The sequence below is a fragment of the Kogia breviceps genome, chromosome 8, assembly GCF_026419965.1.
Source record: "Kogia breviceps isolate mKogBre1 chromosome 8, mKogBre1 haplotype 1, whole genome shotgun sequence".
In the NCBI taxonomy this organism is placed as follows: Eukaryota; Metazoa; Chordata; class Mammalia; order Artiodactyla; family Physeteridae; genus Kogia; species Kogia breviceps.
Window position 1 is genome coordinate 66,069,893 of NC_081317.1, and position 17,487 is coordinate 66,087,379.

Consider the following 17,487-nt stretch of genomic DNA (forward strand, 5'->3'; position numbering starts at 1 on the left):
CATGGACATACACACTACCATATGTAAAATAGGTAGCTAGTGGGAAGCAGCCACATAGCACAGGGAGATCAGCTCGGTGCTTTGTGACCACCTAGAGGGGTGGGATAAGGAGGGTGGCAGGGAGATGCAAGAGGGAGGGGATATGGGGATATATGTATGCACATAGCTGATTCACTTTGTTATACAGCAGAAACTAACACAACATTGTAAAGCAATTATACTCCAATAAAGATGTTAAAAAACAAAACAAAACAAAAACACCCCGGCAGACTTGCAGCGTTCGCAGCTCGCTGAACGTGACAGCAGGCATACTGCAGCATACGCGTACACGAAGGAAACTGCCGCGTCCCAGTGGTCTCTGCACCTCTTGACTGCCTGCTTCCAGATCCTTCACCTGCACCAGGCGCCGGGAAGGAAGAGAACTTGGGCTTGTGTGTCCCGACCTCGGAGAGGAAGGTATCAGGACAAGGTGAACTAGTATTGAGGATGCCACTTAAAAGATTTTTTCCGGGGGTGGGGCTGGGGGAGTAGATTGCCAGCGCACGCGCAGAAAGAGCTGGATGCCGATCCGCCTGACTGCCCATGGCCTCACGTGACGCAAGGAATGCGAGCACCATTAAGCCGGGCCCAAGCGAGTCACGTGGGTCAACTGACTGCCTACGCCGCTCCGGTTCTTCCAGGTCCTCTCTGCGCAGCACAGAAGCTAAATCCACAGTCCGGAAGCTTCTTGCACCTTTGGAACGGGACTTGGTCGTCACAGAACGGGGAGATACTCAGGCAGGAAAGAGGAACTGATGCCCAGTTACCCGCGTGATGCCTTTGGGGAGAGACCTCCGGAGTCAGCGCCCTCCCTTGGAAATAGGTTTCCTTGCCCGCGCGCGGGCCATCTGGAGCGGGGACATCAGAGGCGTGGCCTCGGTGCTGCCCTGGATTCGAGAGCTCGCGTCGTGTGAAGGGACTCCCTTAGGCTCACGGCCCTACAGCCTCTGTGAAGTGGGAAGGTCCTGGGCGGGCTTAAGCAACGACTGAGTTGTAAGCTTCAGGGAGCACAAGTGCCATGTGTTGGAGGCACCACTGTGGAGCATCTTCTGTCCCTGCGGGTGTGAGCGTTCAGATGGGAAACCTGAACAGGAACTTTCACAGGAACGCTTGGACCGAGCCTATCTTGGGCTGAAATTGAGAAATTTGGAAGTGCAGGTGCACCCTGGTTCCATTCACGGTGTCAAAGGCAGCCTTGTTTTTGTACTTAAACACCCTTCAGGGTGTGCAATTTAGGTCTTCTCTGCTGCCAGAGGCAGGTGGCACAACGTGCAAACGTTCAGCAAAGGTAAATTCAATTTTCTTAACAGCCTGAAAGCGTCTCACTGCCAGGCCCAATGGGACTTTCTTCTATAGTGTTCTCAACTAAGAAAGATTAGCACAATCCTAATGCTGGTCAGTGGATTTGGGCAGACTCTTAATTGCTGTTTCCTATTTCAAGCTATATTATACTTTGATGAAAAGACTCAATTTCAATGCTACAAAACTCTAATTCCAGCTTATTTGAAAACCTCGGTGGTTCTAGTCCCAGATGTTTTCTTTGTTTTGAGGGGCAGTGAAGATAAAAGGAACGTGATATTGATGGTTATAAGACAAAAATATTGTTTATACACAAAACTTCTGAATTTGCCCTACACTAGCACACAGTTGGGAATATCCCTAATACAGTGTAAAATATCAGGCTTTAACTCTACTTAGGAGGCAAAGCGACATGAGTGATTAGAGTAGCAGTAATAAACATAATGATGCTGACATGGATAAACTGTCTATAATTACTGTCTAGATGTCTCATCTCCCATGATCCCTCAAAGCCATTTCACTAGATGTTTCCCTCCATCAATCCATAAGATCACTTTCTTCTCCCTGACATGCTTTCTTGACTTCCAGGACACCCATTCTCTTGGTTTTCTCCTACTTCACTTCCTGCTCCTTCTCAGTTTTTTGCTGATTCTCTTTAATATTGCACCTGTTCAGGTGTTCTGTTGATGGACTGCTGATGTTTGGAAGGTTCATAAAATTAAGACACATAATTCATAAACTTTTTTTATTCTGTAATATTAATTTTTCTTGCCCTTACTTAAACAATATTACTAATTATGTTATTATAATTAAGACTTTAATATTACTTAGGTTCTATTGACAGTAATAATCTAAATCACGGGTCAGCTAACTACAGCCATGGGCCAAATCTGGTTTACCAACTTTTTGTAAATAAAGTTTCATTTCAATATAGCTATGTCCATTTATTTATGTATTGTTTGTGGCTGGTTTTGAGCTATAACAGCAGAGTTGAGTAGTTGTCCTAGAGACTGACCCACAAAGTTTAAAATACTATTTATTATCTAGAGCTTGGCAGAAAAAGCTTGCCAACCCCTGACATAAATGACTAAAAATATAAAATGTAATTGTGTTCTAAGTGTATAGATTTTAATATATTTTCCCCAAGTGTAAATTAAATTACTGTAAACATTTTTAAATTATTTTCACATTTTTAAGAAGTTACTTTTCTTCTAAAGTTTTCCGAATTATCTTCCAAAATTAAAAGGCAAAATGTGTTATAATTAAAGAATATAAAGATTTTAAGTCAAAATTATTTAGAGTTAAACAATCTTAATCTTTGGCAAATGTAATTAAATCTTACTAAATATTGTTATAAAAATAAAACTAATATGATTTTAGTGTTCATAGTCCATCCAGTTGCCAATGTTAGTAGTCAGCATCATATTTTGTGTATATTAGGTCTTGACATTCATACAAAGGACTTTAAAGATAATATGAATTGTTTCTCATTTACAGCTGTTGCAGATACTGTGCTAATAACCTAATTCCTGAGTAATTCTGGAACCACTCATTGAAATATAAAGAGAAGCAAGAAATCAGTTCTCCACACTGTTATGTTACTGTGCTATGTAAGAATCCCTTGCACTGGGCTTCCCTGGTGGCGCAGTGGTTGAGAGTCTGCCTGCCGATGCAGGGGACACGGGTTCGTGCCCCGGTCTGGGAGGATCCCACATGCCGCAGAGTGGCTGGTCCCATGAGCCATGGCCGCTGGGCCTGCGCGTCCGGAGCCTGTGCTCCGCAACGGGAGAGGCCACAACAGTGAGAGGCCCCTGTACCACAAAAAAAAAAAAAAAGGAAAAAGAAGAATCCCTTGCACAAATGCTATCTGAAAGGATTGGACAGAGTAGTTTGTTACGTTCTCCTACTTAAGTGCTTCTGCTCCTCAAATCCTTTCCAGTCTCTGAAGCAACATCCATCTATGACGTTGGCTGTGCACAACCGAGGAGGCTTCTTAGCATTTGGACACAATGTCATTTTCTTTTGAGGACACACATCTAGAGATATGCTGGGGTGTTTATCTCCTGGGGCCTGAAGGGTAGCAGAACATACCACCCCAAAATACGGCACTTTCCCATCAGGATTATTTTTTGCTGAAGACAAGTGAGAAAGAGCAGATATAAGGAAAGCTTTCTGCCCTCCCCCTAGGTACCTAAAAGCGGGACATAAATTCATTAACATGTTCCCCCTCTTCCCTCTGCCAGGAAAGACAAAAGTTAATTACTGGAGAAAACTCTAGTTGCTTTTTCAGCCCAGAGACAGCAGCAGAGGAATCTCCATAACACATCTTACCTTCCATTAGTTCCCCAATATATTTGCCTTCCCCCAGTTTGCTGCCCTAGAAACTCAAAAGTTTTTTCCTTTGCCTTGTCATTTATCTAAAAAATTTATTGTTCTTTTTTTAAGATGCTATATAGGCCAAGTTCTAACACTCTTTTGAGTTACTCATCTCCAAGTTGCTCCATGTGTTTGCGTGATGCATACATTAATAAACAGTTTTTAATAAATTTATTATTTATTTATTTATTTATGGCTGCATTGGGTCTCTGTTGCTGCACACGGGCTTTCTCTAGTTGCAGCCAGCGGGGGCTACTCTTCGTTGTGGAGCACCGGCTTCTCACTGCAGTGGCTTCTCTTGTTGTGGAGCACGGGCTCTAGGCACGGGCTTCAGTAGTTGTGGCTCAGGCTCTAGAGCACAGGCTCAGTAGTTGTGGCACACTGGCGTAGTTGCTCCGCGGCATGTGGGATCTTCCCAAACCAGGGCTCGAACCCGTGTTCCCTGCATTGGCAGGTGGATTCTTAACCACTGCGCCACCAGGGAAGCCCATGTTAATAAACTCTTTGTTTTTCTCTTAGTCTGTCTTGTCAGTCTAAATACAGGGCCCCAGGGCTTCCCTGGTGGCGCAGTGGTTGAGAGTCCGCCTGCCGATGCAGGGGACGCGGGTTTGTGCCCCGGTCCGGGAAGATCCCGCGTGCCGTGGAGCGGCTGGGCCCGTGGGCCATGGCCGCTGAGCCTGCGCGTCCAGAGCCGCAACGGGAGAGGCCACAGCGGTGAGGGGCCCGCGTACTGCCAAAATAAATAAATAAATAAATAAATAAATACAGGGCCCCAGCCAGAGAACCTAAGATGGCTAGAAGGAAAAGAAAAATTTTTCCTCCCCTATAGGCCTTAGCAGTTTAGCATGTTTCTGATATGTGGTGGCCACTACAGTGCAGAGTCCTCTTGCCCAGGTTAAAGAGTAAATACTTCCTTGTTGGGTACCTATAAAAGCCCTAAGCAGGCCACATCCTTTCAACAGACCATGGAGTACAAATGTAACCATGGTAAAAACATGGCCATTGGAAAAAAATGAAAGCCCAAATTAATCTCAGCAACTCCCTTATGCTGCTGTTAAAGTCACCCTGTTCTGACTCACAAGCCTCCACGTTTCCTTCTTCTGCGGATGCCAGGAACTATTTGATGACAGGAATCTTCTACTAAATTGTCTACATATATGACTAATTACTTGATGCATTATCACTAAAAGCCTAGCCTTTAAGAGGGCATACCATAGAAAGGATGCATTTAGAGTACCCAGCTAATTGCCAAAAGAAGATATGTGCTCCAAAGGAAGACATATCTTCATATTAAATGGACCCAAGACTTCTCCACACATATATTTTAATGAATTTAACTCCTTTCTAACTTTTCAGTAATTGGAAATATAGTAGTATAATTTCACACTATTCAAAGGAAGCCTAAATTAAAGGCCAGGGATTGCAGAACTTGAAATAAAGAATCTTAGTCTAGCTGGAGGCACTTAATAAATACTAAAATTTAAATGTGTGTAACTGAAAGCACCTCTGTTTTAACATGGAAAGTACATTATATAATTTTCCCCTCTAAAAAAGGGTGTGGAATGCTACAAATGTATTATAGCTTGTTAAATTAAAAATAAATGTGTGGGGACTTCCCTGGTGGCACAGTGGTTAGGAATCCGCCTGCCAATGCAGGGGACGTGGGTTCGAGCCCTGGTCTGGGAAGATCCCACATGCGACGGAGCATCTAGGCCCATGCGCCACAACTACTGAGCCTGTGCTCTAGAGCCTGCGAGCCACAACTACTGAGCCCATGTGCCACAACTACTGAAGCCCACGCACATAGAGCCCATGCTCCACAACAAGAGAAGCCACCGCAATGAGAAGCCCACGCACCACAACAAAGAGTAGCCCCTGCTCGCTGCAACTAGAGAAGGCCCGCGCGCAGCAACAAAGACCCAACGCAGCTATAAATTAATTATTTTTTTTTTAAAAATGATCTTACCTGCCCTGAAGGTGGTAGAGCACTAAGCAGAAGATGCCAGGTTCCTTGAATAAATGCATGGAGTAAGACCCCACGGATCCATGTTAGACTATAATGTGAACAATAAATAAAACTTTATGGTGTTGAGCCCCCTAAAATTTCGGGTTATTTGCAACACTAGTTTGCTTGAATATCACACAATTATTACAAACTTTATAGAATTGTTGTCAGGAGTAAAGAAAAATAATCTTGCCTAAGAACAAAAGCTCAGGATCTAGACAGATGGGTGTCAAATCAATGAGTCCTCTTTTCTCTGATAAATGTTTCATTAAATGAATCATATTGGTACTCTACAATATTTACTCCAAGCTAGGGAATTTTGTGTTAAAATACTTGTCAAACTTCAAAAGGTGATTAAATACATTACCAAGGAAAATTTTTTGTAAAGTATTTAAAATATATATTTAATTATTTATTTGGCTGTGTGGGGTCTTAATTGTGGCACATGGGATCTTTGTTGTGGCCTGCAGGATCTTCAGTTGCAGCATGCGAACTCTTAGTTGCAGCATGTGGAATCTAGTTCCCTGACCAAGGATCGAACCCAGGGCCCCAGCATTGGGAGCTTGGAGTCTTCACCACCAGGGAAGTCCCTGAACCAAGAAAATTTAATATTTTGCTTTAATTTTAAAAATTAATTGTGTGTGTTTCTCTGTTGTGATGAATACTGTTTATACACAAAATTGGGAGTTGAGGGCATAGCTTATTTGATTGATTCCATGTAAGAATTTGGATTCCTGATATAATATGGAATAGCTAAAAGTTTAAATAAATATAATGTAAAACATGAAGTTTCTGTTGAAACGTAGTAAAGTTAGAGTGTAACTAAAATACCTCATATATTTTAAGAATTTGCTCTAGTAAAACTCAAGAATAAAACTACCCTAGTAGTATTTTTTTTAAGAGTTAAAAAAATTAATTAATTTTTGGCTGCACTGGGTCTTTGCTGCATGCAGGCTTTCTCTAGTTGCGGCGAGCAGGGTCTACTCTCCATTGTGGTGCATGGGCTTCTCATTGCAGTGGCTTCTCTTGTGGAGCATGGGCTCTAGGCACATGGGCTTCAGTTGCTGTGGCACTCGAGCTCTAGAGCACAGGCTCAGTAGTTGTGGCACATGGGTTTAGTTGCTCTGTGGCATGTGGGATCTTCCCAGACCAGGGATCGAACCTGTGTCCCCTGCATTGGCAGGTGAATTCTTTTTTTTTTTAAACATCTTTATTGAGTATAATTGCTGTACAATGTTGTTAGTTTCTGCTGTATAACAAAGTGAATCAGCTGTATGTATACATATATCCCCATATCCCCTCCCTCTGGCATCTCCCTCCCACCCTCCCTATCCCACCCCTCTAGGTGGTCACAAAGCACCAAGCTGATCTCCCTGTGCTATGCGGCTGCTTCCCACTAGCTATCTATTTTACATTTGGTAGTGTACATATGTCAATACTACTCTCTCACTTCATCCCAGCTTACCCTTCCCCCTCCCCGTGTCCTCAAGTCCATTCTCTAGTCTGCAACTTTATTCCTGTCCTGGCAGGTGGATTCTTAACCACTGCTCCACCAGGTAAGTCCCAAGGTTTTTTTTTTGTTTGTTTTTTTGTTTTTTTTTTTTGATGTGGACCATTTTTAAAGTTTTAATTGAATTTGTTACAATATTGCTTCTGTTTTGTTTTGTTTTTTTGGCCACAAGGCATGTGGGATCTTAGCTCCCCGACCAGGGATTGAGCCTGCACCCCCTGCATGGGAAGATGAAGTCTTAACCACTGGACCGCCAGGGAAGTCCCTAGTTTTTTTTTTTTTTTTTTTTTTTTTTAATCATTACTCTGCACTGTTATTTATTGAGTTATTTATTTGGCCACACCGCACAGCTTGTGGGATCTTTGTTCCCTGACCAGGGATCAAACCCAGGCCCTCAGCAGTGAAAGCACTGAGTCTCAACCACTGGACCGCCAGGGAATTCCCCACCCTAGTGTTTTTAACTTAGAATTTTGAGTATTTTGGTTCAGGTCTAAGAGTACAATTTGTTTTAAGGAAGTGGCCCTGCAGACCGATGTGGGGGGTTGGGTTTCCCTTTCATGCAGTGATTTCCAAACAAGTTGATAAGGCCTTCTAACAGTTTATGAAAGCAGTAAATGTGGAGTTGCAAGCCTTCCCTTGAATTTCAAAAAGTTTACTAGGCACTGTGGTTTAGATGAAAGTGCACAGCCTGTGAGTATGACATATGTGGGTTCTTTATCCAGCTTGCTCTTTGATATAAAGCCCAGTTACTTCACCTCAATTTCTCATCTGTAAAATGGTGTTAGAAAAACTTAACTCAAGTCTTGTTTTTTGTTTTGGCCGTGCTCTGTGGCTTATAGGATCTTAGTTCCAGGACCAGGGATCGAACCCGGGCCCTTGGCAGTGAAAGTGCAGAGTCCTAACCACTGGACTGCCAGGGAATTCCCCTTAACTCAAGTTTTAATTGTTAATTATACCTCGGTAAAGGTGAGGGGAAAAATACTCAGAGGACTGTTTTAAGACTTACATGAGACAATGTTTGTAGAGTTGGGCACACTGATGATACACAATAAATGGTTCTTCTCTCCTTGCCCTCTCTGCAATAAAAACTACTGGCAACATGTACTAACAATAGGATGGAGAAGATAGCCTGCATATTATTTTTATTTTTTAATTGCTATTACATCAGTTCAGTATGGGATCGTTTCTTTTAGAAATATTTATCCAAAGTTTTGTTTTGGCAGTATTATATGTATGCAGTTAAACAGATGAGAAACACAATTCTTTTTGTATTGTGTTTCTTTTGGTAACCAAATTATCTTAAAATCTGGTGCATAATGATAAAACATCAATAAAAACTGTCCTTCAGATAGAGAACCACAGGATTAGTATGTCAGGGCATATTCTCAGAAATGAACACTAGATGGCAGCTTTCAGACAAGATTGTGTCTGGGTCAACGGCCCACTTCTGTTTTCCCCTCCTGACAAAACCCAAGCCAAGTCTTTTCTGATTGTCTTTCGTACCCAGTGGATCCTGCTTCCCCAGGGACCCTGCCACTTGCCTCCATCAGGACAATAGTCACTAACCAAGAAAAGAAAGCATCTGTAGAGGCTGCTGGATAGAGAGAAGATTAAATTTAAAAAAGAGAAACTCAACAAAAAACTAACCTGCAAGCCTTTCCCTCTATTATATTTTCCTTTTAAAATAATAAACACAAAGTGATTTCATCTTTGTGGTGATTGAGAGGGTGGAGGAGGGGGAGTAGGGAATCTTCTTGAATCAATTCTCAAGAACTCATTAGGTTGTTCTTTATAACAGCAAGTAAGTTGTTTCTAGCTTGTTCTTTTTCTTTTTTAAAAAAAAAAACACCTCTCTACTCTCTGTCTACTTTTCTTTCATTCATGCCTTAAAGTATTTATTAAGTATTTACAGTGTACAGCTTGGTACTTACGTCAGCTTGGTGCTGGGGGTGGGAGATGAGAAAGTATATTTGGATAAGGTCAACCCTCTACCCTTCAGACCACTGCAGTCATAGGGGAAATAAGACAGCGACATAAATGTCAGAGTAAGGTACAATTTCTGGCAGGCACACTTTTGGTGCCACAGCACAAACAAAGTCATATCAAGTGGCATTCTCTTTTGGAGACCTCTTATGTACATTCAGAAGTTTTACTCAGCTCAATGTGGCTAGCTCATCCTGGTTCTCTACTTTCTATAGCAACTGCTCTATTTTCCAAAGTCTAAATTTTTTCCCCCAGCACTTGACAGAGCTCACACTGATGGTGTCTTTAATGATTTTTGCTTCATTAATACTATGGTCTGGACTTCCCTGGTGGTGCAGTGGTTAAGAATCCGCCTACCAATGCAGGGGACACAGGTTTGATCCCTGGTCCAGGAAGATCCCACATGCCACAGAGCAACTAAGCCTGTGTGCCACAACTACTGAAGCCCATGCACCTAGAGCCCCAGAACCACAACAAAAGAAGCCACTAGAGTGAGAAGCCCGTGCACCGCAACAAGGAGTAGCCCCCGCTCGCCACAACTAGAGAAAGTCCGGTGCAGCAATGAAGACCCACTGCAGCCAAAAGTAAATAAAATAAAATAAATTTATTTTTTAAAAAAATACTATGGTCTGAATGTTTATGACCCCCTCCCCAAAATTCATATTTTGAAATCCCAGTACCTAATGTGATGGTATTAGGATGGGGAGCCTTTGGGAGGTGCTTAGGTCATGAGGGTAAAGCCCTCATGAAGGGTGGAAGATTAATGCTCTTATAAATAAGACCCCAGAGGGTTTGGCTAGCACTTTAACTATGTGAGGACATAGGAAGAACACACAACTATGAACCAGGCAACCATGCTGGCGCCTTGATCTTGGACTTCCCAACCTCCAGAACAGTGAGAAATAAAGTTCTGTTGTTTATAAGCTAGCCAGTCTGTGGCATTTTGTTATGGCAGCCCGAATGGACTAAGACAATTAATGACCCTTTCTGTTTCTGCAAATTGTACTGATTTATGTTTTATCTTCTCAGAAACTTGCAACATTTTTCAGATTTCTTCACTAGTTCTTTCTCAAAGTCCATCTTAAATTCATTTCCCTCTGCCTTTTGCCTACTTTCTTAGAGCCCTGATCGTAATTTTAAACCCAGCCTTCTTAACAGTGAGTTGTATTCTGAAGTGACAATGAATCAAAAGATTCCTCAGCTCCTGTTATCTTCTGTTAATGTTTGGACACATCCTTAGGAATTTCTGTTCCTTTTTTTTTTTTTTTTTTTCAAGTGAGGCTTATTTTCAACAACTTAAGACTTCATTATCTTGTATATTCTACTTTTTTATAGAAAGGAACTTTCTCTAGACTAAAATAATATATGCACCAACCCACAACAAGGCCATAATAATGACAGGCTTCAAGGCCACTCTGTGAATGTCAGGCCTCACTGTTAAGTGCTACAGGAGGCTCAGCCTGAGCTGACTTTTCTTCTTGGGGATTTTTCACCTGACCTAACTTCCTGTGTAGGTGCCCTAGTGGCTAAATCCTCCTTAACGCTCAATTTGGGGTATGTTCTTTTGACAGTGAGTTCTAACATGGAATGCCCTTTCCCTCCACGCACTGTCTGACCCAGAAAAAGAGTTCCAGAACTGCTATTCCTGTGAGGGTTCTGGGTCAAAGGCGAAAAGGCAGGCAGGAAGAAGAGGGGCAGGCTAGCTCTGTGGGGTACAGCCCACTTCTTTGATCTCTGAGTGCCATGCCCTCCCTCCCTTGCCTCCACCTCTCCTCCACCTCCAATGGCCTACAGCCTCCTCCCAAGTTCCTGCAACTCCCCTGCTTCCCTCCACCTCTACCCCCGGAGCACACCCACTCCTCCGGCCTGGGGCTGTGTGCCTAAACTTCCCTCATGGACAACAGAGATCAAGATAGCTTTACTGGGGGGAAAAGACCTTATTGTTAGTAGAATAGAAAAGATAGCTTTACTGGGGGAAAAAAGACCTTATTTTTAGTAGAATAGAAACTGGGAGACCTTGGTTTTTCTCTATCCAGAACCAATTTACTTTGCTGTTATTTCCCGCTTCTTGCTTTTCTCATCTATGTGTTGGTTGGAAGAAGTTCAATCTGTAGCTTTGCGTGTGTTAACATAGCTGATTTCTTCCTAATTGGAAATGAGTCTACAGCATTTACTTATGTAATGTGAAATATAACACACATACTGAAAACTACATAGAACATTACATTATTTAAATAATCATAAAACAAAAAAAAATCATAAAACAAAACCCCTTAAACACTATCCACAACTATACTAGTTTTGTAATAACCCCACAACTGCCACCCTCCCTCTAAGATCACAACCCTCTCTCCTCCAGAGATAAATTCCACTCTGATTTCCTTAGCAATCACTTGCTTGCTTTACTTTCCCCCTCCCCCTTTTTAGTATCATTACCTCAGTGTGCATGCCTAGCAGTGCACTTTGGTTTTGACCGTTATAGAGGGTTATGTACGTAGATTTATACTCTACATATTTTATTTGTGCTTTGCCTCTTTCCCTCAACATTGTGATATTTATCCATGTTGCATTTACCTGTAATTTGTTCCTATTCATTGATAAATGGCTTTCTATTGTATGAATATAGCACACTCTTCTCATGTTCACAGATAACGGGATTGTTTCCATTTGGGGCTCTCAGGGACATTCTGGTCCATATATCCTCAAGTACAGGTGCTTAGGTATCACTTGTGGATTTTGTTAAGATGCAGAGTCTGGTTCAGAAGGTCTGCAGTGGGGCCCATAAATTTATATTTCTAACAAATTGCTGAGAGATGCTCAATGTTTAGCTGGCAGTGAATGTGCTATAGGTCATAGGGTATCTGGATCTTCAATTTTCTAGACAACATGAAACTGTCTGGAAAGTTGTTGCATCTATTTATACTTTCTCCAGCAGTGTTTCAGGGTTTCTGTTGCTCATCATACATGCCAGTGTTGGTTATTGTCAGATTCTTAATATTTGTCACCCAGAGGGGTGATTTAAACTTGCATTTTTCTGGATATTTATGAGATTGAATGGCTTTTTAAATTTTATTTTATCCAAAGAAATCCATCTGGATTTCTTCTTTTTGGAAAGTGTTTGAGGTTCCCCTCACCACCCATTTTATTTTTCTTTTTCTCACGGAAAAAACTGCTGTCCCTTTGACCACTGCTGGGGAGGAAAAACTTTTCCTCCAACCTCTTAAATTCAGAAGGGGGACCTGATAATTAAACTGACAAAAGACCATTACCAAGAGTAAAAGGTTTATTCATATGTATATGGAGCCAACTAAACCAACTAACTTAGCAGGGAAAAGGGACTGGGGAGAAATTATATACCTAACTTAATAGGGCTTATATACCTAACTTAGTAGGAAAAAGGGACTGGGGAGAACCAGCTTCTATGGGAAGAACAAATAGGTTTCTTTAGGGAAGACAAATGGGTTTTTAGAAGAAAAAATGGGGAAGAAAGATTTGTGATAATGTTTGTTTATGCTGGTGTGAGTGGTCTTTCCTTCTTCTTTACGGCCATGAAACCCCTGGGAGAGGGATTTATAGTGGTTTACTCTTGGTCTCTCTCCTGGGAGTAGACCCACGATGAAGAGGGCATTTTTGGCAGCCTTATTTCCCAGAAGTTTCTGCTTTTAGTCAAATAAGGGAAGCTCTAAGAAGGCTTTTTCTGCACCCATTGATTGTCAAAAGTCTTCAACTTTAAAAATGTTCATACTAATTCTGGGGTTCTGAATATGTCCCTACACCATCATGTAAATTTCTAAGTATTTTTTCTTCTTGAGGTTTCTAACTGATGACGTATCAAGCTATAATTAACCACTTGCTTGTTACTGGAGAAATTTAGCTTTATTTTTGGACCTTTTATATTAACAATGCTTCCAAAGGTACTCAATTTGTATTGTTTTATTTATCTTATTAATTTAAGTTATTAAAAAGAAAGGATTTCTGGTGTCCATTTTCAGTAGAATTAAATACCAGATAGGTAAGCATTTGTACTTTAGCTGACTTGTTAGAGATGCTTTTCAGCAGTCTAAGCAAGAATGAACCTTTTAGATACATTGCGTTGATTTGGGGGATACAGTTCTTACCTTTCTGACTAGAGGCCTCTTGAAGTTGACTTAACTTGGTGAAATTAAGGGCAAATCATCAGAACTTTTGTCTTTCCATTTCCCTACCAATTTCTCTTGTTCTAGGGGAAACGAAACAAATAAAATCAGGATAATGATATCTTTTTTCCCTAAGCTTTACAGTTCTTCTAGAATTTTTAGAACCCACTAAAGTTCTCTTTCTCTCTCATTTGTTTCCTTTTGCCAAATATCTCCCCGCCCCCTTTTTATTCCATGTCTGACAGAAGCCCAGAGTGAAATATGCTCCATCACAGCAAATGAATTAACCTTGGCAGAAAATTTTCCTAACCATATTGACATTTATCCCTGCTGCAAGTCCTTTTAATATGATGTAAAATATATATTAAAAACTAATGAATAAAACAAACCAATAGGAAAGCAAGCAAGGATTTGCAATATGTTCCCAGAAAAGAAAATATAAATGGCTCCTAAATATAAGATGCTCATCTCCTAACAGAAATGAAAATTAAAGCTATTATGTGATACACAAGGACAATCTTATCAAATCGTCAAAGACAAAAAAATATGCTAGGGACTTCCCTAGTGGTGCAGTAGTTAAGAATCCACCTGCCAGTGCAGGGGACACGGGTTCCGGTTCGAGCCTTGGTCTGGGAAGATCCCACATACCGTGGAGCAACTAAGCCCATGCACCACAACTACTGAGCCCACATGCCACAACTACCGAAGCCTGCGTGCCTAGAGCCCGAGCTCCGCAACAAGAGAAGCCACCGCAATGAGAAGCCCGCACGCTGCAACCAAGAGTAGCCCCCACTCACTGCAACTAGAGAAAGCCTGTGTGTAGCAACGAAGACCCAACAACAAAGACCCAATGCAGCCAAAATTAATTAATTAATTAATTAATTAAAAAAATAAGTATGCTAATATTTTGTTGATGAATTTATGGGGAATATATATTCATTGCTCGTGGAAGTTAAATTAGTACAATGCTTACAGAAGTTAAATTAGTACAATCCTTACAGAAGGCAGTTTGACACTTATCTATCAACATCTCAAATGCATATAACTTTTGACACAAAAACTAACTTCTAGAAATTTATATCATCATACACTTGCACAATTACAAAACAGTTTATTTTTCATTACAGCATTATTCATAATAGGCAGAAGACTGGAAAGATCCCAAATGCCCATCAATAGGAAACTGGTAAAAAAAATTTATAGGATATATATACCATGGAATACTATACAACTCTACAAAAAAAGGATAATACTATATACTCATGGATAACAAAAATGGTTTTAAATGAAAAAAGCAGGATACAGGGACTTCCCTGGTGGTGCAGTGGTTAAGGATCCACCTGCCAATGCAGGGGACATGGGTTTGAGCCCTGGTCCGGGAAGATTCCACATGTCACGGAGCAACTAAGCCCATGCACCACAACTACTGAGCCCACATGCCACAACTACTGAAGCCTGCATGCCTAGGGCCCATGCTCCACAAGAGAAGCCACTGCAATGAGAAGCCCTCACACTGCAATGAAGAGCAGCCCCCACTCACCGCAGCTAGAGAAAGCATGCACACAGCAACAAAGACCCAAAGCAGCCAAAACAAAAAAGAAACAAAAACAAACCATGATACAGAACATTGTATAAATCAGTTTACTGTTTGTGTAAAAAAAAAAAGAAAATAAGTGTATTTGTATTTCCTCCCAACTAGTTGTCTTTGGGATAGGGTGCATATGGAACAGAGCAAATAGGTTGCAAGGATGTGAAACAGATTTTTCACTATATACCTTTTTACATTTCAATATTTGAGTCACATGACTATAAAACATTTTACCAAACAGGTTAAAAATAGATTGAATTTTTAAAAATCACTGAAACTCTTACCTTTAGTAGCAGAAGTTGTGAGAGTAATTCCTTAGAATTTAGTAGAAGTTGTGAGAGTAATTCCTTAGAATTAAGTTTGCTTAACTATGAAGAAAAAGCAGGAGATCCATTTATAACAACTCCCGATAATGTGGTAAGAAGTACACTGAATGCATTATTCCATGGTTCAGAGTGAAAGAACATTGTTTTGAACTGCAGACCTAACAAGAGCATTAACACAGGGCTACCAACATGTGCACTAGACAGATAAATCATATATTTTATCTTTAAACCTGACATAGAGGAGTCATTCATTCATTCAATAAAAACATATTTCACAATGTGCTAGACTGGTTCCTAAAAGTGTTTTCAACAATCTAAACTTAAAAGACAAACAGGCAGCTATTTGTTTTATTTTTAAGCATTTAAAAGTATTACTTTTTCATGACGTCTGAAATGATCCGACAGCCTCATCTTTATTTGCTAAAACAGGAATTTCGCTATTGCATGTCTGGTGCAGAGACAACTTCACTTTAAAATAGTTTTCTTACTACTAATAAAAAATACTGTTCTTGTAAGGATCAGGTTCGAATTGTTTGGTAACACCAAGGTAGTACAAAGAAAAAAATTTTTTTAATAAAACAGATAACCAGAGGAAGATACTTTTGAGACTTTGGAAGCATTTGTTTCGATACAGTAGCCAGATAATATTATGTCAAATATCACAAGAGGAGCGGATGGGAGATGCCAGGTCCAGCAGTATAGATGTCAACAGACGGCAGCAGTGGACTGTAATGGTGGATTAGTCCTACTACCATGGTGTGGGGATGGAAATCAAGGACAAGGAAGGTATGTTTTGAACTGAGACTAAAAATCTAAAAAACCCAGGTCAATTTATATTTATACTTTATATACCCATAAGTGCCATGGCGCAGGTCCAGTACCGGTGGGAGGTCAGCTTAGAGTTAACCCTCTGGGGATGTAGAGGTTAATGGTCAGAAATCCAGAAAAAAGTCGTGTAAGGACCGAAACCCCTTGGCGGAGGAGAGGGAGACGATGATTCTCCTAAGGATGAGAATAAGCTCCTAGACACCGGCTCACTCCCAGGAAGTCCCAAGGGAGAGAGAAGGCGACGGTGACGTGGCCGCATCATGAGTCACTAGGACGCACGCTCCTCACTCCAGCTCTCTCGAGAGCACGTTACACAAGACACAATCCCCGGGAGCGCCGCTGGCCTGTGGCACTCTTCCCCAACCCTCGGGATGGCAATCACGACAGTCTCAGCAGATGCGGGGAAGACCTCTTGTCTCGACTCCCCTGACCTCCGGTTCCCCGATCACCTTCTCCCCCAGAGCCCAAGAGGGACAGACAAGCGGACACACATCTCTGGACCCGGGAGGAAGAAATGGTGGAAGTGGAGCTCGGGGGACAACGCAGGAGGCAGTCGTGTGTTGCGCATGCAGCAAAGCAAGGGGACCAAAGCCGCCGCGGAGGCAAAGACACACAGTCCAGAACTAGCGCTCCCCAGCGCAAAGTCGCGCGCGACGCGGCATCACGTGACAGCTGAGCCAGCCATCTGTCACGTGATCCCTCGGTGGCGGGGAACGTTAGTAGGCAGTAGTAGCCCTTAGACTGTCACGTGAGCCTCTGATGGGTCTCAGGCTCCGGATAAGCTTCCATTACCTTTAGCTGCACCTAAACTGGCGCCGTCCTCTCGCATCTCCTTCCTTCCGGGAGATGGGGACGCCCCCCTCTTCATAAATAGGAAAGAAGTTTGAGCAGGCGGGAGGAACAGGTGCATAGAGTACCGAAGGAAAGTCCGCACCGACGCTCTAAGACCAGAGAGTAGCCATGCGTGTCCCGTGATACAACAGGCTTAGTTGCGGTCCTGCGGGGACGCTGCCGCGTGGTGACGTCAGAACGCGGTTTCCGGGGCAAGGGGCGTCGCGGCCCGGCTGCGCCCTGAGTGGTTTCCCGGTTTCTCCCTTTGCCCGTAGTGTTGTGCGCGTTTGCTTCAATTCTGTGGCCCTAGCACTCCACAGTCTGCTTCCCGGAATGGAAAAGTCCTGGGGAGGAACCTCTTTGTCCATGTGCAGGAAAACAGTTTAAAAACAAATTGAAAGAGTAGTCCAAAGTCTTCCCACGAAGAAGACTCCAGGCCACCCAGGCTTTCTTGGCAAGTTAAAACCAAACATTATGAGGAAAACATAATTCCCGTTTTTTTTCTGCTTTCTCTTTTTTAAAACCATTTTTTAAAAATTGAAGTATAATTAATTCATAATGTGTTA

At 42.0% G+C, this 17,487-nt stretch overlaps 1 long non-coding RNA gene across 2 annotated transcripts; it reads right to left on the bottom strand.

Annotated features, from left to right (window-relative positions):
- Positions 1-619: 619 nt before the first annotated feature.
- LOC131761311 (uncharacterized) lies at positions 620-17,103 on the bottom strand. 2 transcript variants are annotated; one of them, XR_010841971.1, is made up of 4 exons: positions 16,883-17,103; positions 15,221-15,304; positions 13,331-13,431; positions 620-1,170 (listed from the first exon to the last, which is right to left on the bottom strand). It is a non-coding gene; the product is annotated as an uncharacterized lncRNA (long non-coding RNA). The 2 variants fall into 2 exon arrangements; XR_010841970.1 differs by lacking the exon at positions 620-1,170 and adding an exon at positions 5,607-5,768.
- Positions 17,104-17,487: the final 384 nt, after the last annotated feature.